Source organism: Hyla sarda, chromosome 2 (assembly GCF_029499605.1).
Source record: "Hyla sarda isolate aHylSar1 chromosome 2, aHylSar1.hap1, whole genome shotgun sequence".
In the NCBI taxonomy this organism is placed as follows: domain Eukaryota; kingdom Metazoa; phylum Chordata; class Amphibia; order Anura; family Hylidae; genus Hyla; species Hyla sarda.
The window spans coordinates 35618107-35645214 of record NC_079190.1 but is presented as its reverse complement, the minus strand read 5'-3'; the positions used below and the strand labels follow the sequence as shown (position 1 = coordinate 35645214).

Sequence of the window (27108 nt, the reverse complement as noted above, 5' to 3'; positions counted from 1 at the left end):
AGAGCTGGTGTGGAGGTGTATAACTACCATATATCTTTATCCCATAGAGATTGCAGCAGCAGTATACAGACTGAGCTGAAGGAGAGGTTTGTAAAACTACCATATATCCTGATCCCATATAGAGTGTAGCAGTATACAGATAGAGCTGAAGGAGAGGTGTGCATAATTAGTATATACAGTATCCTGATCCCATATAGACAACAGCAGTATACAGATAGAAGTGGATGGGAGGTGTATAACTACTATATATCCTGATCCCATAGAGATAGCAGCAGCAGTATACAGATAGAGCTGGGAAGGGAGGTGTATAAATACTACCGCATTTTTCGCCGTATAAGACACACTTTTTATTTTCCAAAACTGGGGGGGAAGTTGGTGTGTCCTATATGGCGAATACACACCTATCGGGTCGGTCCCTGCGGCCATCAACGGCCGGGACCCATGGCCAATACAGGACATCACCGATCACTGTGATGCCCTGTATTAACCATTCAGACGCGGCGATCAAAGCTGACCACCACGTCTGAAGCCAAAGTGACACTAACCCGGCTGCTCAGTCGGGCTGTTCGGGACCGCCGCGGTGAAATCGCGGAGTCCCGAACAGCTTACAGGACACCGGGAGGGACCTTACCTGCCTCCTCGGTGTCTGCTCCGGGCCGGGATCCCCTGCATGGCCGGCGCTCTCCTTCGACGTCATCACGTCGTCGCACAGCCGTCCCGTCATCCAATAGGAGCGGCGTGTGTAGCGACGTGATGACGGCGACGTGATGACGGAGAGCGTGGATCCCGGGGAAGAAGACGTCCGGAGCGTCGGGGACACCCCAGGGATGCAGCGACAGCGATGGAGCGACATACAGGGCAGCGGTGACGAGCGGTGACGGGTCCAGAGCGGCGGGGACACGTGAGTATTACCTCCTATACCAGTGGTCATCAACCTGTGGACCTCCAGATGTTGCAAAACTACAACTCCCAGCATGCCCGGACAGCAGTTGGCTGTCCGGGCATGCTGGGAGTTGTAGTTTTGCAACATCTGGAGGTCCGCAGGTTGAAGATCACTGTTGGGTGCAGAAACTTTTTGTTCTAGATTTTGCACCTTTAAAATTGGGTGCGTCTTATATGCCGGTGCGTCCTATAGGGCGAAAAATATGGTATATATCCTGATCCCATAGAGATAGCAGCAGCAGTATACAGATAAAGCTGGAGGGGCATGTGTAACTAATATATATCCTGATCCCATAAAGATAGCAGATGGAGCTGGGAGAGGAGGGATGGGGGTGGTAGGTGACGATGTCATGCTTTAGTCCACAGGAAGTCAGAGTCTGACATCCTGTTCTAACTATCAGGCACTGAAGGATTTGGAGCATCAGACTGGTGATCACATGACCAAATAAGAAGAATAAAACACCTACGTGCATTGCCTTCTCAGCCAAGTAGCAGCTGAGGCCCGAGACTGCTGTGACCGATGATCAACTGGGCAGGCAATGCATACACCGGCCCTAAACAAAAGATAAATGTGTAAGGGCATTGGCCCTGGCAGAACGGTATAGGAAGCAAGGAAAATAAGTTTTCTTTATTTTTTATTTTTTAAATAAATAGATTTTCCAGAACAATTGGCACGTTTGAATAAATTCAAACCCATGTTTTTTTAAGTGAAAAAACCCTCACTTTGTCCAAAATCAGCCCAATAGCGAACAAAAACTGATATTTTACTTGTTTCTCACTTTTCTGTTCTGTTCACTGTTCTTCTAGAAAGTCACTTGCATTATATATATATATATATATATATATATATATATATATATATATATATATAATTGATGTTGATTTTGATGCGATTTTTAAAGAATGGTTTTGCCTTGTATTGATGCAAGAAGATGCTCCCAGAAGATAAAAAGTAGCTTAAAGGGGTAGTCCAGTGGAAAACTTTTTTTTTTTTTTTTTAAACAACTGGTGCCAGAAAGTTAAACAGATTTGTAAATTACTTCTATAAAAAAAATCTTAATCCTTCCAGTACTTATTAACTGCTGAATACTACAGAGGAAATGATCTTCTTTATTATTATTATCACGAGCACAGGGCTCTCTGCTGACATCTCTGTCCATTTTAGGAACTGTCCAGAGCAGCATATGTTTGCTATGGGGATTTTCTCCTACTCTGGACAGTTCCTAAAATGGACAGAGTTGTCATCAGAGAGCACTGTGTTCATAATGTCAGCAGAGAGCTCTGTGTTCCAAAAAGAAAACAATTTCCTCTGTAGTATTCAGCAGCTAATAAGTACAGGAAAGATTAACATTTACAAATCTGTTAAACTTTCTGGCACCAGTTGATTAAAAAAAAAAAAAAAAAGCTTTCCACCGGAGTACCCCTTTAAAGGAGTACTCCGCTGAAAAATCTTATCTCCTATCCAAATGATAGAGGATAAGATCTCCTGGCCGGCCGCGGCGGCATCCGAAACACAGAAGCTTGCAGTTTTCGCCTTTGTGACATCACACTATGCCCCCTCAATTTATGTCTATGGGAGGGGGAGTGACGGCTAGTACATAGCCATCACACCTCCTCCCATAAACATGAATGGAGGGGAGTGTGGTGAGCATGTTCGCCAGTCATCGGGCACGGAGCGTAGTTCGCTCTTTGCACCGAATAACAGGGGTGCCGCAGCGGAGATTGCGGGCGTGCCAAGCGGTGGGTCCCCCCCATGATTAGACATCTTATCCCCTATCCTTTGGATAGGGGATAAGATGTTTTAAGCAGAGTACTCCCTTAAAGACATCTTATCCCCCATCCAAAGGTCCTGCAGCTGGGACCCCCATGATCTCTGTGGAGCACCCGGCATGCTAAACAGCATGTTAAGAACTCTGGGTTTGCTATGGGGATTTTTCTCCTACTCTGGACAGTTCTTAAAATGGACAGAGATGTCAGCAGAGAGCACTGTGATCATGATGTCAGCAGAGAGCTCTGTGTTCAAAAAGGAAATAATTTCCAAGTAGTATTCAGCAGCTAATAAATACTGGAAGGATTAAGATTTTTTTAAGAGGAGTAATTTACAAATCTGTTAAACTTTCTGGCACCAGTTTAAAAAAAAAAAAGTTTTCCACCGGAGTACCCCTTTAATGGCATGAAGTAAACGTTAAGTTTTATTGCACCTGCACCTGCGTTGTCTGCACTCTAAAGCAGTGGAGCTCCAGATGTTGCAAAATTAGGACTCCCAACGGCTGTCCGGGCATGTTGGGAGTTGTAGTTTTGCAAAATCTGGAGGTCCACAGTTTGGAAACCCCAGCCCTAAAGAAAGAAAAACCCCAGACGCGGACAAGATGTAAAGGCCGTAAAATGCTCCAAATCTTGAAACATATTTCATCATTCTGGTAAAGACCCCCCCCCCCCCCTCACTCCTTCCTTCCTCCCCATGCCTGATAAGTCTACCAGATGAGCTGTAACTAAGTGACTACAGATAGATGTGCTTTCCTCCATTAAACATTAGCATGAAATTACTGAAAAATTCAATATAAATGTCTAAAATGATGTATGTTGCACTTTAAAAATAAAATAAAAAAATGGATAACATTTTTGAGTTAACAAGTAATTATGGCGGCAGATCGGCTATCGGGGGCTTTCAGAGAAACAGAAATGGTCAAGGAGACGGCAGGAGAGTGAAACATTTAGCGCAATTTAAATTCTTTTAATAGAAATGTAATTGCAAAGAAACAATCACTTGTAAAATGTCAGCTGGTGGAGTAGAAATTTCATTATTTCTTCACACAAAAAAAAGAACAAATTAGGTTCTGGATGATACAACTTTAGACATGAATATGTCGGGGAAAGGACATTTCGGCTTTTGGCTGAAGTGATTACTGATTAGAAGAGTCTGCGGTTATCGGTCTTATCAGCTGTCAAATACGGTAGAAAGTTATAAGACGGATGGGGCTGATACATAGCAATATTATTTCATATGAACGGCCAGATATAGAGAAAGATATGAAGCCTAGAGCTAGGATGGGGAATTAGTGCATAGGATTCCAAGTCAAAGATGGCAAAATTTAAAGGGGTACTCTGGTGAATAATTTTTTAATTATTATTATTATTTTTTTTTTCATATCAACTGGCTTCATAAAGTTAAACAGATTTGTAAATTACATCTATTAAAAAAAATCTTAATCCTACCAGTACTTATCAGCTGCTGAAGTTGAGTTGTTCATTTCTGTCTGACAACAATGCTCTCTGATGACATCTCTGTCTGTTTTAGGAACTGTCCAGAGCAAGATAGATTTGCTATGGGGATTTGTTTCTACTCTGGACATTTCTTGAGACAGACAGAGGTGTCAGCAGGGAGCACTGTTGTCAGACAGAAAAAAAAACACCTACATTTCAGCAGCTGGTAAGTACTAGTAGGATTAAGATTTTTTTTTTTTTTTAGTAATTTACAAATCTGTTTCACTTTATTGAGCTAGTTGAATACCCCTTTAACCTCTCTATGTAAAAAAAAATAAATAAATACTACACGAGGCTTAAAGGAGTTATTCAACATAAGATGACTTTAGTACTTACCTGTCAGACAGTAATGTACATGCTTAGGAAGGATATGTGTTAGTCTTGGGGCTAAATGGGTGTGTTGTGAATCCACCATAGTGCTGCAGATTTTTTTTTTTTTTTTTTTTTTGTGAAATTACCCTTTTCTGTTTCTGTCTCCTGTCTCCAACTACAATCACCAGGATCATACAAGGGGTTAAATTAAAAAGTCAAATCCTAGAGAGGAGCATAGCACAAAATCAGGCAGAACAGAGTCAGGACAAGCTGAGTTAAACCAGGAAGGTTGTGCAGTACAAAGTCAGAAAACAAAGGCAGAAGGATAAACAGGCAAAGCAGATTAGTATACAAACCGCTGGTAAAAGCTAAGTAAGACCAATCATGGGCATGCCAGCAGCGCCATGGTCGGTTTAAATATCCCTCCCTCAGGAGGTTTGATCACCACACCTTATCTTCTCCATGCCCAGCAACTCTGCCTCCCGATCAGGACTGTCAGTAATATGAAACACAGCTGTGCACTGAGCAGAGTTGGGCATCAGTGAGATCCCAGAACCCATCAGGCCCCCTAGGTCAATACTACTCCTACTTGCTTGCCTAAATCCTAGTGATGTCATCATATAGTATAATGTATGTTAAATATATGTAAGAAACTTGAATTTGTATTTCATACTGTAAACTGTACATTGCTACTGGCCCTTTAAATCTAAAGATATGTCAGGACTATAATACAGGTTAATTCAGGGCGCATATCTTCGAGACGGATTCCATAAAACAGACATGAGATATTTTACAGTTGCGTATTATTTGTGATCCGTTTTACATATCTCTTCACATTTTCCGATTTCCTTATAACCCATCCAATGGCTTCTGCCACTCAGGGACTTGATTACTTTGATAACCTCAATCATAAGGCAATTACTGAGCGAGGGCACAAGGTAATTATTCCCATCCACCCAAGATTGGAAGCACCTCAATAGGCAGAGGCAATCCGCTAAGCATTGACTTTATTGGGAGAAAAATTACCACTTCACATTTCAAAGTCACTGAAAAAGAAATAGATTTGTTTGCAAAAATGTCTCCATTCTATGAAGGAAAAACTTATAATATTAATCTTTACTTGTTATTATTTGTCACATAAAAGGGAATAGTAAAAGACCCCAAGACTTATAGACAATTTACATTATTTACATTATTTTTGATTTTTACTAAATAAGAAAAAGTTACTACTACTACTACTACTACTACTACTACTACTACTACTACTACTACTACTAATAATAATAATAATAATAATAATAATTTTTATTATTAAGATACATTTTATTATTATTAATATTATTATTATTATTATTATTATTATTAATAATAATAATAAAAATAATAAAGCCTGAATTCGATAAATCAAGGGGCCATAAAAGGTGAACCTGCCCATATTTCCTTAGAAACTAGGAGCATCATGTTTAGACACTTAAGCTGTGTAAAATATATCATTATGTTCCCTCTCAGCTGAATTGAAGAGAGAACTACAGATATATCTGCTTTCCTTCAGTTTAGCTAAATGGTAACAGACATTTCCAACAGCTTTCCATGTACTAGTCTATAGGATATGTTACATATTTGTAAATCACTTTACATTTACAAAATATTACTCTACATCAGACAAAAAAAGGAAGTAATAAAGGTCTTGCCCACTAAGTGTCCTTTCTCTGCAATCTGCTGCTCACTGCCTGTTTTTAGGGGAATTCTGTCTCTAGTTACAGAGACAGAAATATAAAACAGGAAGTGGGGGTGAAGCTTGGCTACTGATATTTGCCTGATAGTGTGAAAGTCTGGACTGTGTACCTGCAATCTGTGAACCTTTCTAGGATCCACACTGTTCCTGTAAGGTAAATTGAGACCTCTCATCTCAGCAGCAGTGCAGTACTGCACATATAGCCCTTCGCAAAGCCAATGCATCAGTAACCACTACCCCCCCCCCCCCCCCAACCCCAAATGCCATCTCTATCAGTGCATTGGAAATCACTCCTGAGTACAGTGTTTGGTCCAGTTCACTTGTACTGCCATGGTGTAACAGTAAGGAGTAGATGCAGTGATGTGCTGTAATTAGCTAGACAACTAAGGGAGGTAGTAACTGTGTGTGCACTACGGGCAACAAGCCCCTCCAGCTCTTTCCTCTGAAATGGAGAAAATGAAAAATAGCTGTGTAGCCTTCCGGGGCTCCAAAGCCACAACACTACCTGGATATGTTCCCTGTAAACCACCCTGCCTGATATGCATGACTCCTGTAGACCCTGTTGTCTTTTCTGGCTGCTTGATATTCACTGCCATCCTTCCCTCCCCTTGCCTACATCTCCTAGCAATCATTGCAGTTCTGCTCTGCCAGCCAGCTCACTCTCTGAGAGCAGCACCCGCCCTTCTGCTCTGAGCAGCATAGAGCAGTTCAGTTTGGCTGAGGCTGCACACACCTCCCAGTTCTCAGCACTAAAGAGAGCATGACTCAGCAGTGCAGGACACAAACCACATGGTCTGTGTCTCTCAGGAGGGTGGGTGCTGCTTTCAAAGAGGGATTCGGGCAGAGACACAGAGGATGGCTGGATGATGTCATTCCATCACTTTATGCATGTGACAAACAAAAGTGGAGAAACTGCTCTATATAGCTAATGAATTATATTTAGACAATTAAATAGGTTGATGAAAGCGAGAGGATGGGCTTTGCGTTTAGTTCCCCTTGAGTACACTTTTAAATGATAAATCTAAAATGAAATACATTAAATTTTCACCTTACGAAAATCTACGTACGACATACAAGCATAAAACGTTAAAAATTAAAATAACAAAACAAACACTAGGAAAGACAAGCACAGATCTGTTATTTAACCATGCAGAAACCCGCCTGTTGGTTATCCCTTAATAGTATTGGGAAAAAAAATATTATTCTCTTAGCATTGCACATTTCTCCTCCACCAGTACAAACATGTCACATTTATTTTAATGTTTTCATGCATAAAATAGCTTTTAAGGAAATGTCATTGTGATTAGGAGGATTTACCTTCTCAAATTTTTCAGGAACAATGCGATGCCGGCAGCAAATTTTAGATCCAATTTGAAGAAATTGTCCCAGTCCAATCTAGAAAAAGAAAAATGTGCGAGATTAGAAGCCTGGTGCAGTGATTACTTAACATTTCCTTTACTGAGAGTAAATCTTCACAGCGCTGTCATCACCTTCACTCCTATTATACTAACACCTCATACAATTTACACTTTCACTACAGAACCCAAATCAAACACATAAATCAGCACAAAAAGTTGCAAAGATTTCCATACGGATAAATCCTTTTTTTTAGACAAACTATGTCCTGCAGAGTTTGTTGCAGCAGAGTTGTTAAAACATTCTCAGAGAAACACACATAGGATCCTGAACATGAGCAGTCCCCAACCCAGTCCTCAAGGCCACCAACAGTCCAGAATTAAAATTGTTCCCTTTTCTATTCCAATGAAGTAAAAAAAAAAAAAAAAAAAAAACAGAATGTTGTTGGGGCTTTAGGACATAGATGGGGACAACGGCTGTATGCCACCAAAAATAATCTGGTCGCGCTACTGGTGGATTTTGCGGTGGATTTCCATGTGGATATACCACATAATTGGTATGGATTTCAATCTTATTAGTAGGGTTGAGTGTAATTTGGATCAAATCTGGGTTTGGGGGCTTTGCAGCTCGCCAAACTGTTAAACATTGCTGGGCTTGCGTGATCCTGGCAATGTCGGGGCTGAGCTGTGCCTGCAGCTGACAGCCGAGTTTAAAGCTCAGTCTAGGAAGGAAGCACTGAGCCGTCTATATGGCTGTATAATGTATACAGTGAAGAGAGTCATACTAACCATCTTTGTATGGATTTCAATCTTATTAGTAGAGTTGAGTGTAGTTTGAATAAAACCTGGGTTCAGGGGGTTCACAGCTCGCTAAACTTTTAATCATTGCTAGACTCGCACTAGGCTGAGCTGTGCCCGCAGCTGACAGCCAAGTGTACAGCTCAGCCCAGCAAGGAAGGAGTTAATTAGCACTGATAGTTAACTACTTGAGGGGTTCACATTATACAGCCATCTATACGGCTGTATAATGTATACAGTGAAGAGAGTGATACCATCTCGTTGATGATCCAGGCCTCTTTGTGTGTAGCTCCACTCCTAAATTATGTCATCATTAAAGGTGGGGCTACACAGGTAGAAGCCAGGACCAGTGACAAGATGGTAAGTATCACTCTCTTCTCTGTATACATTATACAGCCATATAGATGGCTTGTTCACCACAAACCAAATACTTTCTGAAAATTTGGTGAGATTGGCGAACTTTCGTGAATTCTCATGCACATTTTTGTAATATCTGCAGGAAACACTATAGCTGTCTGATGGTCCCACTTCTAGGTGTCATGAATATTTAGAAATCTCTGAACCTCTCTGGCCTCCTTATGGTTGCCAGAGAAGGTCCCCCGAAAACAGAAATAGTCGCTGTTCTACACAATTTGCATAACTTCTATAGACTTTAGCAGGAGTTGTGCAAACAGCTTAGCACCAGGGTTATGGATTAGTGTACCCCAGAGTGCTACAATGTTGCTCCAATTGATCTTTATGAGAGTTATACAAAGGTTTGAATGTCCATACTAAACATGTCCCTATGTTTCCCAGGGGGTGGAATGAAGGGTACAAAAAGGAACCTAGGGATATGGGGAATAGGTTGCAACAGGGGACAGTTCTGAAACTACAACAAACCTAGAACTAGACAGCAGTGGTGGGGAACAGAGTCTAATGTGCTAATGGTCAACATTATTATGTTGGATGCTAGCATTAACAGACGATTACACATGTGGTTGGCTACAAATAGTAATTTTAAAGGTAGTTAACATTCTTGGCAAGTAGCACTCTCTACAATATTAATATTTTCATTATCTATGCTCAAGACAGGTAATACATGAGACTGGTGGGGTCTGACCAATGGGACAGCCATGCTAGTGTTGGAAGTAATGGCTTAGAATGTACCATTGTATTTTTTTTTAATTAAAAACCCACATTGTGTTTGGTAAATAGACTTAAAGGGGTACTCCACCCCTAGACATCTTATCCCCTATTCAAAGGATAAGGGATAAGATGTTTGATTGCGGGGGGTACCTACTTCACCCGTGTCACGATTCGGCTGGCAGGAGGTGGATCCTCTGTGCCAGAGAGGGATTGGCGTGGACCGTGCTAGTGGACCGGTTCTAAGTTACTACTGGTATTCACCAGAGCCCGCCGCAAAGCGGGATGGTCTTGCAGCGGCGGTAGTAACCAGGCCGTATCCACTAGCAATGGCTCAACCTCTCTGACTGCTGAAGATAGGCGCGGTACAAGGGAGTAGACAAGAGCAAGGTCGGACGTAGCAGAAGGTCGGGGCAGGCAGCAAGGATCGTAGTCAGGGGCAACGGCAGGAGGTCTGGAACACAGGCTAGGAACACACAAGGAAACGCTTTCACTGGCACAATGGCAACAAGATCCGGCGAGGGAGTGCAGGGGAAGTGAGGTATACATAGGGAGTGCACAGGTGAACACACTAATTAGAACAACTGCGCCAATCAGTGGCGCAGTGGCCCTTTAAATCGCAGAGACCCGGCGCGCGCATCGCGAATCGCATCCCGGCTGGAGGCGGTATCGCAGCGCACCCGGTCAGTGGATCTGACCGGGGCGCTGCAGTAGCGAGGATGTGGCGAGCGCTCCGGGGAGGAGCGGGGACCCGGAGCGCTCGGCGTAACAGTACCCCCCCCCCTTGGGTCTCCCCCTCTTCTTGGAGCCTGAGAACCTGAGGACCAGACTTTTGTCTAGGATGTTGTCCTCAGGTTCCCAGGATCTCTCTTCAGGACCACAGCCCTACCAATCAACCCAAAAAATTTTTTTCCCTCTGACTGTCTTGGAGGCCAGTATCTCCTTTACGGAGAAGATGTCAGAGGACCCGGAAACAGGAGTGGGAGAAACAAGTTTGGGAGAGAAACGGTTGATGATGAGTGGTTTAAGAAGAGAGACATGAAAGGCATTAGGAATACGAAGAGAAGGAGGAAGAAGAAGTTTGTAAGAGACAGGATTAATTTGGCACAAGATTTTGAAAGGACCAAGATAGCGTGGTCCCAGTTTGTAGCTGGGGACACGGAAGCGGACATATTTAGCAGAGAGCCATACCTTGTCTCCGGGAGAAAAAATGGGGGGAGCTCTTCTTTTCTTATCGGCAAACTTTTTCATGCGAGATGAAGCCTGTAAAAGAGAATTTTGGGTCTCTTTCCATATGGTGGAAAGATCACGAGTCACTTCATCCACAGCGGGCAAACCAGAGGGCAAGGGAGTAGGGAGGGGGGGAAGAGGGTGACGGCCGTACACCACGAAAAATGGGGATTTAGAAGAAGATTCAGAGACTCTGAAGTTGTATGAGAATTCGGCCCATGGTAGAAGATCTGCCCAGTCATCCTGGCGGGAGGAAACAAAATGCCGTAAATAGTCACCCAGGACCTGGTTAATTCTTTCTACTTGCCCATTGGATTGAGGATGATAAGCAGAAGAGAAGTTTAATTTAATCTTGAGTTGTTTACAGAGAGCCCTCCAGAATTTTGACACGAATTGGACGCCTCTATCCGAGACGATCTGCGTGGGCAAACCGTGAAGACGAAAAATGTGTACAAAAAATTGTTTTGCCAACTGAGGCGCTGAAGGAAGACCAGGAAGAGGAATAAAATGTGCCATCTTGGAAAATCGATCAACGACCACCCAAACAACAGTGTTGCCACGGGATGGGGGTAAGTCTGTAATAAAGTCCATACCAATCAGAGACCAAGGCTGTTCGGGGACAGGCAGAGGATGAAGGAGACCAGCAGGCTTCTGGCGAGGAGTCTTATCCCGGGCACAGACAGTACAGGCCCGCACAAAATCAACAACATCCGTCTCCAGAGTCGGCCACCAATAGAAGCGAGAGATGAGTTGCAAAGACTTTTTGATGCCCGCATGGCCAGCGAGGTGGGAGGAGTGACCCCATTTGAGAATCCCGAGACGTTGGCGTGGAGAAACGAAGGTCTTCCCTGGAGGAGTATGCCTGATGGAGGCTGGAGAAGTGGAGATCAGACAGTCAGGAGGAATGATGTGTTGCGGAGAGACCTCTACTTCCGAAGCATCCGAGGAACGAGAGAGAGCATCGGCCCTAATGTTCTTGTCGGCAGGGCGAAAATGAATTTCAAAGTTAAAACGGGCAAAGAACAAAGACCACCTGGCCTGGCGAGGATTCAGCCGTTGGGCAGACTGGAGATAGGAGAGATTCTTGTGGTCGGTGTAAATGATAACTGGAAATTTTGATCCCTCCAGCAGATGCCTCCATTCCTCAAGTGCCAATTTAATGGCCAGTAGTTCTCGATCCCCGATGGAGTAGTTCCTCTCCGCCGGAGAGAAGGTCCTAGAAAAAAACCCACAAGTAACAGCATGCCCGGAAGAATTTTTTTGTAGAAGGACCGCTCCAGCTCCCACTGAGGAGGCATCAACCTCCAATAGGAAGGGTTTAGATGGGTCAGGTCTGGAGAGCACGGGAGCAGAAGAAAAGGCAGACTTGAGCCGTTTAAATGCGTCTTCCGCTTGAGGAGACCAGGACTTAGGATTGGCATTCTTCTTGGTTAAAGCCACGATAGGAGCCACAATAGTGGAAAAATGAGGAATAAATTGTCTGTAATAATTGGCGAACCCCAAAAAACGTTGGATAGCACGGAGTCCGGAGGGGCGTGGCCAATCTAAGACGGCAGAGAGTTTATCTGGGTCCATTTGTAGTCCCTGGCCAGAAACCAAGTATCCTAGGAAAGGAAGAGATTGACATTCAAACAGACATTTCTCCATTTTGGCATAAAGTTGATTGTCTCGAAGTCTCTGAAGAACCATGCGGACATGCTGGCGGTGTTCCTCTAAGTTGGCAGAAAAAATCAGAATATCGTCCAGATACACAACAACACAGGAATATAAGAGATCACGAAAAATTTCATTAACAAAGTCTTGGAAGACGGCAGGGGCGTTGCACAGGCCAAAGGACATGACCAGGTACTCAAAGTGTCCATCTCTAGTGTTAAATGCAGTTTTCCATTCGTCCCCCTCCCTGATGCGGATGAGATTATAAGCACCTCTTAAGTCCAGTTTGGTAAAGATGTGGGCACCTTGAAGGCGATCAAAGAGTTCTGAGATAAGAGGTAGGGGGTAGCGGTTCTTTACCGTGATTTTATTAAGTCCGCGGTAATCAATGCAAGGACGTAGGGAGCCATCTTTTTTGGACACAAAGAAAAATCCAGCTCCGGCAGGAGAGGAGGATTTGCGGATAAACCCCTTTTTTAAATTCTCCTGGATGTATTCAGACATAGCAAGAGTCTCTGGGGCGGACAGAGGATAAATTCTGCCCCGGGGTGGAGTAGTGCCCGGGAGGAGGTCAATAGGACAGTCATAAGGCCTGTGAGGAGGTAAAGTCTCAGCTTGTTTTTTACAAAATACGTCAGCATAGTCCATATAAGCCTTAGGGAGACCGGTTACAGGGGGACCCACAGGGTCACGGCAGGGAGTACTGGGAACCGGTTTAAGACAGTCCTTGAAACAAGAAGTACCCCAGCTCTTGATCTCTCCTGTGGACCAATCAAGGGTTGGGGAATGGCGTTGAAGCCACGGTAGTCCAAGGAGAATTTCGGAAGTGCAATTGGGGAGGACCAAAAACTAAATTTTTTCGTGATGAGGTCCGATGCACATTAGGAGGGGCTCCGTGCGGTAACGCACGGTACAGTCCAATCTTTCATTGTTAACACAATTGATGTAGAGGGGTCTGGCGAGACTGGTCACCGGGATGTTGAACCTGTTGATGAGAGAGGCCAAAATAAAATTTCCTGCAGATCCGGAATCCAAGAAGGCCATAGTAGAGAAGGAGAAGGTAGAGGCAGATATCCGCACGGGCACAGTAAGGCGTGGAGAAGCAGAGTTGACATCAAGAACTGTCTCACCTTTGTGCGGAGTCAGCGTACGTCTTTCCAGGCGGGGAGGACAGATAGGACAATCCTTCAGGAAGTGTTCGGTACCGGCACAGTACAGGCAAAGATTCTCCATGCGGCGTCGTGTCCTCTCTTGAGGTGTCAAGCGAGACCGGTCAACTTGCATAGCCTCCACGGCGGGAGGCACAGGAACGGATTGCAGAGGACCAGAGGAGAGAGGAGCTGGGGAGAAAAAACGCCTCGTGCGAACAAAGTCCATATCCTGGCGGAGCTCCTGACGCCTTTCGGAAAAACGCATGTCAATGCGAGTGGCTAGATGAATGAGTTCATGCAGGATAGCAGGAATTTCTCGTGCGGCCAGAACATCTTTAATGTTGCTGGATAGGCCTTTTTTAAAGGTCGCGCAGAGGGCCTCATTATTCCAGGATAATTCGGAAGCAAGAGTACGGAATTGGATGGCGTACTCGCCAACAGAAGAATTACCCTGGACCAGGTTCAGCAGGGCAGTCTCAGCAGAAGAGGCTCGGGCAGGTTCCTCAAAGACACTTCGAATTTCCGAGAAGAAGGAGTGTACAGAGGCAGTGACGGGGTCATTGCGGTCCCAGAGCGGTGTGGCCCATGACAGAGCTTTCCCAGACAGAAGGCTGACTACGAAAGCCACCTTAGACCTTTCAGTAGGAAACTGGTCCGACATCATCTCCAAGTGCAGGGAACATTGCGAAAGAAAACCACGGCAAAACTTAGAGTCCCCATCAAATTTATCCGGCAAGGATAGTCGTAGGCCGGAAGCGGCCACTCGCTGCGGAGGAGGTGCAGGAGCTGGCGGAGGAGATGATTGCTGGAGCTGGGGTAGTAGCTGCTGTAGCATCACGGTCAGTTGAGACAGCTGGTGGCCTTGTTGCGCTATCTGTTGCGACTGCTGGGCGACCACCGTGGTGAGGTCGGCGACAACTGGCAGTGGAACTTCAGCGGGATCCATGGCCGGATCTACTGTCACGATTCGGCTGGCAGGAGGTGGATCCTCTGTGCCAGAGAGGGATTGGCGTGGACCGTGCTAGTGGACCGGTTCTAAGTTACTACTGGTATTCACCAGAGCCCGCCGCAAAGCGGGATGGTCTTGCAGCGGCGGTAGTAACCAGGTCGTATCCACTAGCAACGGCTCAACCTCTCTGACTGCTGAAGATAGGCGCGGTACAAGGGAGTAGACAAGAGCAAGGTCGGACGTAGCAGAAGGTCGGGGCAGGCAGCAAGGATCGTAGTCAGGGGCAATGGCAGGAGGTCTGGAACACAGGCTAGGAACACACAAGGAAACGCTTTCACTGGCACAATGGCAACAAGATCCGGCGAGGGAGTGCAGGGGAAGTGAGGTATACATAGGGAGTGCACAGGTGAACACACTAATTAGAACAACTGCGCCAATCAGTGGCGCAGTGGCCCTTTAAATCGCAGAGACCCGGCGCGCGCGCACCCTAGGGAGCGGGGCCGCGCGCGCCGGGACAGGACCGACGGAGAGCGAGTCAGGTACGGGAGCCGGGGTGCGCATCGCGAGCGGGCGCCACCCGCATCGCGAATCGCATCCCAGCTGGTATGACCGGGGCGCTGCAGTAGCGGATGTGGCGAGCGCTCCGGGGAGGAGCGGGGACCCGGAGCGCTCGGCGTAACAACCCGTCATTTGTTTAGAGCGTTGGGTGCAGTGCCGGTGGCTCATGACATCATGGCCGAGCCCCGCTCGTGACATCATGGCCACATCCCCTCAAAGACTTGCATTGAGGGGGCATGGCCGTGATGTCAGAAGCGGGGCATGACCGTGACATCATGAGCCTCCGCCCCACATTGCCAGTCATCCAGCACGTATCAGAGTTTCCTCCGTGCACCGGATGTCTGGGGTTCCGCAATCCAGATCGAGGGGATCCCCAGCAGCGGGACCCCCACGATCAGACATCCTATCCCCTATTCTTTGGATAGGGGTTAAGATGTCTAGGGATGGAGTACCCCTTTAAGATAACCATTGCATTATCTGTATGTGAACACAGTCTAAAAAAGCTTAACATGTCATGTATACATTTCGGAGGATCACACTGTTGAAGCATCTTGGAGCACCAACATTCAAAATGGGGAGAATTCCAGAATAGAATGAGCCCAGATTCTTTAGACACTGTTTAGTCTGTTACAAGATATTTAACTAAGCATACTAACCTTACTGTCATCCATTAAATGGACCTTTGCCAAGACGAGTTTTCAATCCCTACATTAAGAAATAAGTGATGAGCCAAGATCTTAGATTTTAAATTCTCTTGTTATTGGGATATTTAATCTAACTAGATGTCCACGTTAAACTTACTTGTAATAATGCATAAAAGCAGATAAAAAGAAAGATCAAAAGTATTCTTGACCAATAAGAACAGATATTAAAGTTTTGCCAGTGATTTGCATTAACAAAGTCAACAAAAAACTTTCACAGGCCAATTCCCGAGACCCAGGTCAGTCTGAACATTAAACTAACATTTTAATGAGCCTGAAAAATGAAATAGCTGGAAACTCAATTATTTCCTTAAAAAAAAAAAAAACAATTTTGGGATATTTTTGGTTATTCTAACTTTATTCCGCCGTCTTATCTCGCCCGCGCTTTCTTGTTGGTAGCAGTGTGTTGATGTCATTGCACACAATGTAACTAAACAGAATTCAGAGAGAAGGCCTCCTGCCGAGCTGAGATATGCCGGTCACCCCGTGGTGCTTTTTAATTCTATGTAGCAAACAGCATTGCGTCTGTCATGATCAGAGATCACAAAATGCGGTTGATACAGGTATAATCTGCAAGTTCTTTTAATTATTTTAGCTACACAGAACCCCTGTGAGTTTCAAGACTTCAAAACAATCATTACTCATTATGGAAAGCTTGTGGTTTATTTCTTTTTCTCTTTATTTTTTTGCAAAGAAATACAAAGTAAATATTGTCATTTGTCACCCGGGTGTGAATACATTTTAATTTAGTCCTTTCACTCATTAGAGGAAGTTCTTCAGTATAAGACTCTCTAATTGAACATAGACTTTCACATCAAATCAGGATACAGTGACTGAACACTGTGCGCACAATTCTTGGGCAAGTGAGTATTTTGACCATTTTATGCATATTTTTTAACTGCTGTGTAAACTTGAACGCGTATTGGACTTATCAGGTGATGTGTATGTGTGTAATAATGAGGGAGGGTGTGGCCTAAGGAGATATCAAGGTAAAGTTTACAGGGTTGAAAGAAACCTGTTGTGCAAAAAAAACAAAAAAAAATAAAAAAAGGCACACATTAACTAATAAAAGTTTGAGAAGAATTAACATAAAGCTACCAGAAACCCTCAAACCCCAAATATCCTCAAGGGATGTCATTTTCCAGAACTACAACCTACCTGTAGGGGCTTGAAGTACAATATGTTCAGTACTCAGAGATATGACCAAAGAACGAAGGGCTGAAACCCGACCATCACTGAACAAGACACATACTTCAAAACGTCTAGGCCAAAAAATAATTGAAGACAGATTTTTTAGAGGTTGTGTGGGCTGATGGATTAACACAGTAGGGTTTAGGTTGAACTTGATGTTGTCTTTTTTTTTTACAAACTACTATGTATGTAACTATGCATGCCATGAGAGGGACTCTTGACGGTCCAGATGGATGGGCCCATGGCTGGATCAGGAAAAGGCCCACGCTCCACTTTGACTAATAAGGGGGAGATAGGGTATGGGCTGGTATTATTAAAGATGTACTAGTTGGAAGATGGACTCAAAATCAACTTCCATACCTACCTTTTAGAAGACACTTTTGGTACAGTAAAAGAGCAAGAATACAAATAGAATATTTACCAACCATTTTCCCTTTTTGTTGTTACTTGTTGTTTTTACTTGTTGGTATCTAAAATGTAATATTTTTTTTGTCATGTCACAGTTTTGCGTAGGTTAAAGATCCTGCCGAATAGGAGTACGAGCATCCAAAGAGGCACCAAGGCAGAACAACAAGGTATAATTGAAAAGCTAGTACCAAATTGTCAGTCTATAACCCTTCCCCTTAGTTTGCTTATTAAAATGAACTTGCATGTTTATAGGGGAGTACAGAGAGATGGCTGTCTTCTATATAAGCCAACAAACATATAATATGAAGGACCAGCTTAATGGGGTATCCGAATTTAAAGCATATTTCCCCTATCCACTGGACAGGTGAAAAATGCTAGATGGGACTGATAGGTGGGAGTCCAATCTCTGGAACACCAAACCATCACCAGACCCTAATCTCCTGTTTCTCCAAGCAGCAATACCATAGAGGAGTTTGAATTTACCATGAGCCATATCATTTCATTCTACCTCTATGGTGCTGATATCAATAGCCCAACATGTGCTCAGATACTTTTGTTAGTGCCATAAACTTTAATTGAAACACCCCTTCAATAACTTTAACTAGGTAAAATACCTAGACATCATTATCCACTATCCAAAGGATAGGGGAAAAGATCTGATCGCAGGGGTCCCACCACTGGGGACGCCTGCAATCTCGGCTGTAGCACCCCAGACATCCGGTGCATGGAGCGAAGTTCGCTCTGTGCCGGATGACTGGCGATGTGGGGCGGAGGCTCGTGACATCACGTTTTCACCCAGCTCGTGACGTCACTGCCATGCCCCCTCAATGCAAGTCTATGGGAGGGTGCTTGACATCACGCCCCCTCCCATAGACTCGCATTGAGTGGGAGTGACATCACGAGCAGGGCGCAGCAATGACATCATGAGCCTCCGGCACTCCAGCGCTGCACCCTAAGCAAATGCTTGATGCAGCAGGGAGATTGAGGGTGTCCCCCTTTGGATAGGGGATAAGATGTCTAGGGGCAGAGTAACTCTTTAAGGCATAAATATGTGAGTCATTTTACTCAAGACCGGATTAAGGAGCAGGTTATGTCTCTGTGTGGTCAACCATGCAAATAAAGCCAAACCCCATTGATGAAGCTTCAAAAATGGTCACACCAGTCAACCAGCCTTCTAAGAATGTATATACCATTATCATCCGTCCATGCTAATAGAGTAGAACAGACAAAGGGTAAGACTGACAGTTCAGTCTAAAAGGGTGACCAAGGTTAGGCAGAACATAGCCAAAAAAAGACTGAAAATATTTAACCCCGTTTCACCACATCATATTGCAGCTAACAGTAGTAGTAGGGCATGCCACAAATACAATTTTCTCATTTCAGTTACTTACAGAAAACCCATGGGGCCAAACCAAATAGTCATTGACCTTTGGACTTAAGATCAGGTTAATGCTCTTGTGTGCGCTATATTGATCTATGATGTTGAATGTTTAATTTCATGGAAGCAGCCCACTAAGCCACTGCCATTTTAGAAAATGGACAACAAAATTAGTCATGTGAACCTGGACTAATTAAGTTTACAGATGATTCCCCGGCGACCGCACAATCATGTTATGGAGGAATCGATAAAACCGAGCCGGGCTAGCTAGGAAAAACGAGAAACTCAATTACAACCATCTAGCTGAATTTACAGAAATCCTTCCAATTTATATGCAATCTGCCTGCAGTTGACTCTCTAAATTTCTGCGTTACACGGCAGTGGTCTGAAACTGTGTCCCTCCAGATGTTGCAAAACTTCAACTCCCAGCATGACCGGACAGCCGTTGGCTGTCCGGGCATGCTGGGGGTTGAAGTTTTGCAACATCTGGAGGGCTGCCGTTTCAGACCACTGTTCTATGGTCCAAGACCACCACTCTCTCATACATATATAGTTACATTCAAAATTCTACAACCCCCCCCATGCAAATTAGGTTTATATGCAAAATTGACAAACAAGAAAAATTTAAGATAACAAGTAGCTTACAGAAAAGATATTACCAAAATGTCTGTCCAGAACCCGTCCCCCTTATTTTGCTTATTGAAGTTAACTTGTATATTCATAGGGGAGTACAGAGAGATGGCTTTCTTCTAAATAAGCCAAGAAACATCCAATATGAATGACTAGCTTATAGGAAAACTCCGGCAAAAATGTACTTATCCCCTATACACAGGATAGGGTATAAGTAGCTGATCGTGTGGGGTATGACCACTAGGGGGCCCGTCCCTCTCAGTGAGGAGAAGACGGCATGCGCTCCGTTCATTTCTATGGGAGTGCCGATGATGCCCAAGAGCTGTACTCAGGTCTATTTGGAGCACCCACAGGAATGAGTGTCGGGTCCTGTCCCGGTGATCGAAGGGGACCCCAGTGGTCGGACACAAACCCAACCCCCCCCCCCCCCCTGATCAGCCACTTATCTCCTGTTCTGTGGATAGAGGATAAGTAAATTTTTGCCTAATGGGATATTCGAGGCTAAAACATGTTTTACCTATCCAGTGGAGAGGTGAGAAAAGCTAGATAGGTGGGAGTTCAATCTCTGAGACCCCAACCCATCACCAGACCTTAGTCTACTGTACCTACAAGCAGCAATAACCCCCCATCCCCCATGTAAAATAAGTTTACATGCAAAATTTGCAAATGATAAAATGTAATAATAGTAATTTCTCTAATTTTGGCACAAAATGGCATGTTTATGACTACTGTAGTCTCAGAACTATTCAACAACATCATGCCAGGCATCCTAGTACCTAGTAGAGTAACCTTTAACCTTTATGATCTGCAGACATCAAAGGTGATGCATAGCCAGACATTGGCTTCTGGCAGGGTTGATGAGGTATCTTAGCCGGTTTCTCATGGACAATGGCCTCCAGTGCCATTAAAATTACTACAGTTTTTTTTTTTGCAGTCACTTGAGTGTTTTTGACCACCTACCTCCCAAAGAATCTGGTGGCACCTGGTGATAGTTTCCTCCTTCTGCCACCAAATTGTCACTCTTTTTAATAATTTGATAAGACTTTGATAGACTGATCATAGTCTGCTAATGGCTATGTTTGGTTTCCTAAACATAATGGGGGAGATTTATCAAAACCTGTCCAGAGGGAAGGTTACTGAGTTGCCCATCGCAACCAATCAGCTTTCATTTTTTTTAAAAAGCCTCTGAAAAATTAAAGAAGCAATCTGATTGGTTGCTATGGGCAACTCTGGACAGGTTTTGATAAATCTCCCCTAATATATATATATATGTATGTATATATATATATATATATATATATATATATATATATTTTTTTTTTTTTTTTTTTATTAGCAGACATACACCGGGAGATGTACCCTGAAAATGTGATTTGAATGTAGAGGAACCTAAGAAACCAAACAGAAATGAGACAAAATGAGAATTCCAAAGGCAGCTGTGGTAACCAATAAGCCTCAAAACATTATACAAGGACATGTCTAGACTTTTTGTCTATTGTATTTCTAAAGGAAACTCTATGTAAATATTCATATTTTTTTAAATAATGAAATTAAACATATATTAAGGCTTTTATACATTCGACAAACTTAATCATTTATCAACTCTTCATTTGGTCTTGTGAAACTTAATGAATCCACCCTTCCTGCTGACACAATGAATCTCTTTCCTATTGTGTCAGATTTCCTTCAGGCTTCTGCTAATGAGACTTCAGTAGACATTGGTGAAGATGTCGCTAAAAATAATGTGTTGTCTTAAAGTTGTTAAATCCCATTTATTAATTTACTTGAAGTTATATTGAAAATATATCATATCGTAAATGTAGAAATTATCCTCTAGAAATTTTATCGGTGGGTTAATAAATGTAGGATAATAATGCAATGAATTTGAACTATGTAAAAATCATAGATTATAACGAAGGTAACAATGTTTTGTTGGAAATTCACGTTTTAAAAATGCTACCATGTACCACCAGGTTTCATTGGTGGCCAGGGTTGGACTTAGGCACAGTAGGCCAAAATCCAACCCTGGCCACCAATGAAACACACACATATATGTGCGTGTGTCTTAAAGGGTTACTCCGCTGCTCAGCGTTTGGAACATACTGTTCCGAATGCTGGAGCCGGCAGCTCGTGATGTCATAGCCCCGCCCCATCACGATGTCATGCCCCACCCCCTCAATGCAAGTCTATGGGAGGGGGCGTGACATCATGAGGGGGCAGGGCTATGACTTCACAAGCTCCCGGTGCCGGCTCCAGCATTCAGAACAGTTTGTTCCAAACACTGAGCAGCAGAGTAACCCTTTAAACAATGTTGACAGTACACAAGTTTAAAAACGTTTAAAGGCATTTTCTAATCATCCTCCGTCTGCTTTTTCAGCCTTGGCTTCCATAATTACTTCTTGGCAACTATAGACTTTTAATGGACAGTTCATAAAAAAAACTGATTTATGGGGGCTCGTCCGGGATCTTAATGTGAACTGTATGTTGTACAGTGTATAAAGACAAGGACCCCATACAGTTTACACAAACATTATAGATTATAGGTAGACTTCCTGCCTGTTGTTCTAGTGCTCCTTTTCTATTAAGTTAAACCATCAAGTGCGTCTTGAAAAGAACAAGGACTTAGTGAAGAGGAATGCATACAGGCTACGCTGGGACAATTTTTTATTTTTATTTTTTTGCAACTTTTTATATAGAGCAATTTTTATACATCACTACATTTTTTGGCAGTGGTCATCAATTTATCATTTAGGACTTTTTTTTTTTTTTAAATAATTGCTATTTTATTCACAATGGACAACTTTTATGTGTCACACATGTGTGACCACATAGTATAAAGTGTCTATATCTCTCAATATGTCCTGTCATCACTATCACTGATGCTTCTGCACACAATTCAGGAAAGGCTGTGCATTTTTTTTTTTTTTTTTATATATAAATTAGTCCTAGCTTCGTCAAATACACTGCAAGTAAAAAAGGGTTTAAAAAACATGTAGTCACACACACTATGATAAATTCTCCTCAATGTTTTGTGTTCTATCATGAATATTTCATCAGAGTTTAGATGTTTATTATAAGGTTCTGCCACAGCTGGCTTGGGTAACAGTTGCTCAAGTGCGTATTGTGATGTTCTGCAGCAGCTGAGGTACATGTTATGAGTTTCTGCAGCAGCTGAGGGATGCATTATGATGAACAACAGCAGCTGAGGTGTGTATTATGATGTTCTGCAGCAGCTGAGTTGTGTATTGTAATGTCCTGCATCAGCTGATGTGTGTATTATGATGTTCTGCAGCAACTGAGTTGTGTATTATGAAGTTGGGACATTATATAATAGCCATTGCAGTTGGTGTAAAACATCTTTTTTTTTTTAATAGAAAGGAGAAATGTATGTTTGAATGTAATATCTTCCTATAATCATCAGCTAGTGACCTCAAAATATGGAGGTTATACAAATATAATTTATATATATGAAACTTTATATCAATGTGTATGTATATAAGAATATGGGCTAGATCTTTTGTAAGTCAAACTAAAAGAATTCTAAGCCATTTCAGCCAACTATCCATCACTTTCATTCATAGGGCCCTGAATGATTGTTGCGGCAATGATTTTAGATGTGTTATTTAACCTGACATTTCCCCATAATAATGGAGGCATGTTCTGTAACCAGCCATGAATAATGGATGACCTGAACTAGACCATTCATGAGAGAAGTATGGGTGATCTCCCGGCCATGAAATGTATATTAAGAAGATGTGAAAGGGTGGTGGGAGATGCTAAATCATAGTTGGGGGCAGGGGGCAAGTGTAGGTTGTAGGAGAGAGGTAAACCCTATGCATGGATTCCAATAGATATACAGGATATGGGGATGTCTACCTCTACATATTGACATTCTAATACAGTAGTGATATATTGTAGATAAGATGTCCCTGGTTGCAGGATTTCCAACTTATTACGTATTAACGGCATGGGAACAAATGTGTTGCGGCCCATTAGATACCAAAGACTGCCAAGCTTAGGATCCCTGAGGGATATTAAAGAATAGTTATAAAAAATAGTTTAAATGGGCTATTTCATATATGGCTATATGATTTTAAAAAAAAGTCATATTTACCTGCCCCGATCCCCTCCAGCTGCCACTCCGACCTTATCAGTGCCCGCTCATCACCTCTTCTTCCTGGATCACTGTGAGGCATTGTCCTTACATAGACTACACATAAATTATATATATATCTATATATATATATATATATATATATATATATATATATATATATATTTGGAAAGAAAGCAGTGGCACTCCAGGTATTGAAAAAAAAGTGATTTTTATTCACTTCAAATGGTGCTAGGTTTCGGCAACCTCACGTTGCCATTGTCAAGCAAAAAGTAACAGCAGTGATGTGGTTTTATGGTCACGCAAGGCCAATTAGCGTGTTTACATCATTAAGTATACAAGTGTAAAAAGATGCATAATATATATGCAAGCAGTGTACAAAGGGAACCAAAGCAAGCATATCATACATTAATACATGATTCCGGGTACTGACGTTCAAACCAGTGCATAAATTCTACATTATACAGTTAGTGCTATATTGCAGTTCAGGTGCAAATCATAATTATGTGCAAAAGTGGGCGGGGGGAGCCATCACACTCACCAGCTGTCAGCATGTAGCCATAATACCCAAGATGCTGACCGATACTTCCGGAAACCCAGGTACGGGACCGGATGTGGCCTCAATGCTCAGATCACATGACATGTCCTAATGTCCATAACTAGGCAACATGACGCAATATAATACGCGCATGCGCGGTGCTCCATTACAAGAGAACCATGTTGTCTTAATAAAGAGAATGTGCTGGTTTTGCCCTGATAGGGTACAGCAATCTGCACAGTGCCCTGTGCAGATTACCTTGACTAGGAGATTGCTGTAACCTATCAGGGCAAAACCAGCACATTCTCTTTATTAATACAACATTGTTCTCTTGTAATGGAGCCCGGCACATGCGTGTATTATATCGCGTCATGCTGCCTAGTTACGGACATTAGGACATGTATTGTGATCTGTGCACTGACGCCACATCCGTTCCCGTACCTGGGTTTCTGGAAGTACCGGTCGGCGTAACAGTACCGGTGAGTGTGATCGCTCCCCCCGCCCACTTTTGCACATAATTATGATTTGTACCTGCACTGCAATATAGCACTAACTGTAAAATTTTGAATGTATGCACTGGCACATGTATTAATGTTTGATATGCTCATATTGGTTCCCTTTGTACATGGTTTGGACCTTTTTTTCACAACCTGGAGTGCCACTGCTGTTTCCATTGATATTAAGATATTAAGAGGGATCTTTGACCAGGATTAACAGCAACAGGCACCCGTTCATATATATATATATATATATATATATATATATATATATATATATATATATATATATATATTATTATTATCACACAAGAGGGTAGCACCTCAATCTTTCACTCTTTCAGAAGAGATCAAGTTTCCTCACAAGCTCTTCTGCAGACTGTGTTAAACTTTTTTGTACACCCAGTAATGAGTTGCGTTCAGCACCCAGGGTTTCTTGGGCAAAACTGAAAGTGCCTTACATTTCCTTGCCGTCCCTTTTCTGGACACCTTTCGAAACCACCTAGTGAAGCACCAAAATTATGTAAGACACAACCGAAAACTGGAGCAAGGCACTGGTGCAGATTAAGTGAGAATTAACTTAGTAAAACTCCCACAAGTTATATTTGCACAAATTATACAATAGATAACTCTCCTAAAAAATTCTGAGAGGATAATTACAAACAATCCATGGTAAAAGTGGCCTACCAGGAAGAATGGTGGATTCACTAGTCAGTGTAATCCATCTATGAAAAATGGGAAAAATGAAAAAATTAACCCGGGATGCTTCTTTTGATAACATTTTTTATAACATCAATAACATTTTTTAATGCCTTTCAAAGAGCCTGGTATGGGATTAAAACACACTGCATTCTAGAGGAATTAATAAATTTATGCTACCTTGATTGCCTGAGAAGCACCCTAACAAGGTTATTTTTTTTTTTTTTCATTCTGGGGTTAACTTACACCATCTTTATGATTGACTTTACCGACTGACGCCTGCCTATCGGACCCACAAGGCTGCCGACCGATTGTATTCTATATGCTTTGAGAGTATTTGTGTTCTTAGCACAACTATATCTGGTAAGAGATGGCCTACTCTTGCCTGTGTATCATTGCTGTCCTTGCTTGCTTCACTAGGTGCTCCCCTTTTTTAATTTCTAATGCATGGTTCAAATTTATTTGTTGGAGACTGGAGTGATTTTCCCACAGTAACCAATTCAACTGCAGAGCTGTTATTGGTTCCTTTGAGAAAATCACCCCAGTTTTTGTTTCAGATGAATTGAAAAAGTTGGGCTATTATTGTTACTATCTAGAGACAAGTTGCTCATCCTATAGAAATAAAAAGAAAGACAGACAGGGGTGCACCTAGTGAAGCCAGCAGGGACAGTGTGCACACATAGGCAAGAGTAGGTCATTCCTTACCAGATATAGTTGTGCTAAGAGCACAACAACCCTCAAAGCATATAGAATACAATAGGTCGGCAGCCTTGTAGTTTCTCTAGGCTTGGCAGGCATCAGAGGGTAAAGTCAATCATAAAGATGGCATGAATTAACCCCAGACCAGAAAAAAATGAAGCTTGTTAGGGTGCTTCTCTCGATAGATACAGGCAATCCAAATAACATTCAGTAGCACTTCACATTGTCCGTTGTATCCTTGAAAATATTTGGCCGACCAACGTCTCGTTTCTTTTTATATCCAATTTCTTAGATTTTCCTGCAGTTCAATGTCAACCCGCACATCGCTAATTAGTTGGAACAAATTCAGCTCTGCTTAGTCGCCGCAACACTGACTCCAAAGTTCACATATTTTTTTAAAAAATCCATAAAAAGTTATTTTGTGTATCCATCCTCTCTACAGACGTGATGTCCTTGTCTGGAAGCATCTAAATACTTGACATATAAGACCCCACACTTGAATAACTAGATCTCCATTATTGTTTCTTGACAAAACATGTTTTCGTTCATCCATTTGAATTAGGAACGAATGCAAAGCTGCAAATTTTCTCTTTGACCTTCCTCATCTCGAACCTTCACGACTATAATTAAATTTGACTATTTTTTTACTTTTTCCACACAGTTCACATCAAGTAATAAATGCCGGCACTGAATAGCTCGCTTTTTTTTTTTCTCTTTGTAAAACGTCTTGTCTACTTTAGCCATGTAATCAAGACTGTCATTATGATGAAGTAGAGGCAAATTGCATTGTATTTAATTAGTACCTTTAATATGCATTCTGCTTAATACATTGTCCCACACAACCTCCAAAATGTACTTGACTAGACAAAACAGAGCACATAATATAGACAATATGCTCACCCCTCCAGCGGCAAATTTTGCCAGTCTCTGAAGTCCTACAAGGACAGGCTTTACAAGACAATAGTAATTACCTATTGTACGAATCACCATTTGCTTTATTCATTTATCAACAAGGGGCATTTAATTTATTTATGTCTTTTGATATATGACATAATGTAGATAAAACAGAACAAGGCTGGAGGTAAGAGGGCAGCCATGTTTGCCAGGCTAACAATGGAGTAGGCTTCAAAGCCCAAGGTCCCTTCATTCATAAGTCACAATACTTTGTTAAATTTCTTTACCAC

At 42.6% G+C, this 27108-nt stretch overlaps 1 protein-coding gene across 3 annotated transcripts in view; it reads right to left on the bottom strand.

The window, feature by feature from the left end:
- Positions 1-27108, bottom strand: part of CNTN5 (contactin 5) — a 1441523-nt gene that overhangs the window by 870468 nt on the left and 543947 nt on the right. For 2 of the 3 annotated variants that reach the window (XM_056561527.1, XM_056561528.1), the window contains one exon: positions 7571-7648. The gene's annotated coding sequence lies outside the window, so the exon portion shown is untranslated. Of the gene's footprint in view, positions 1-7570; positions 7649-15725; positions 15746-27108 lie in introns of those variants that run through there. The other variant, XM_056561529.1, reaches the window with a different exon arrangement.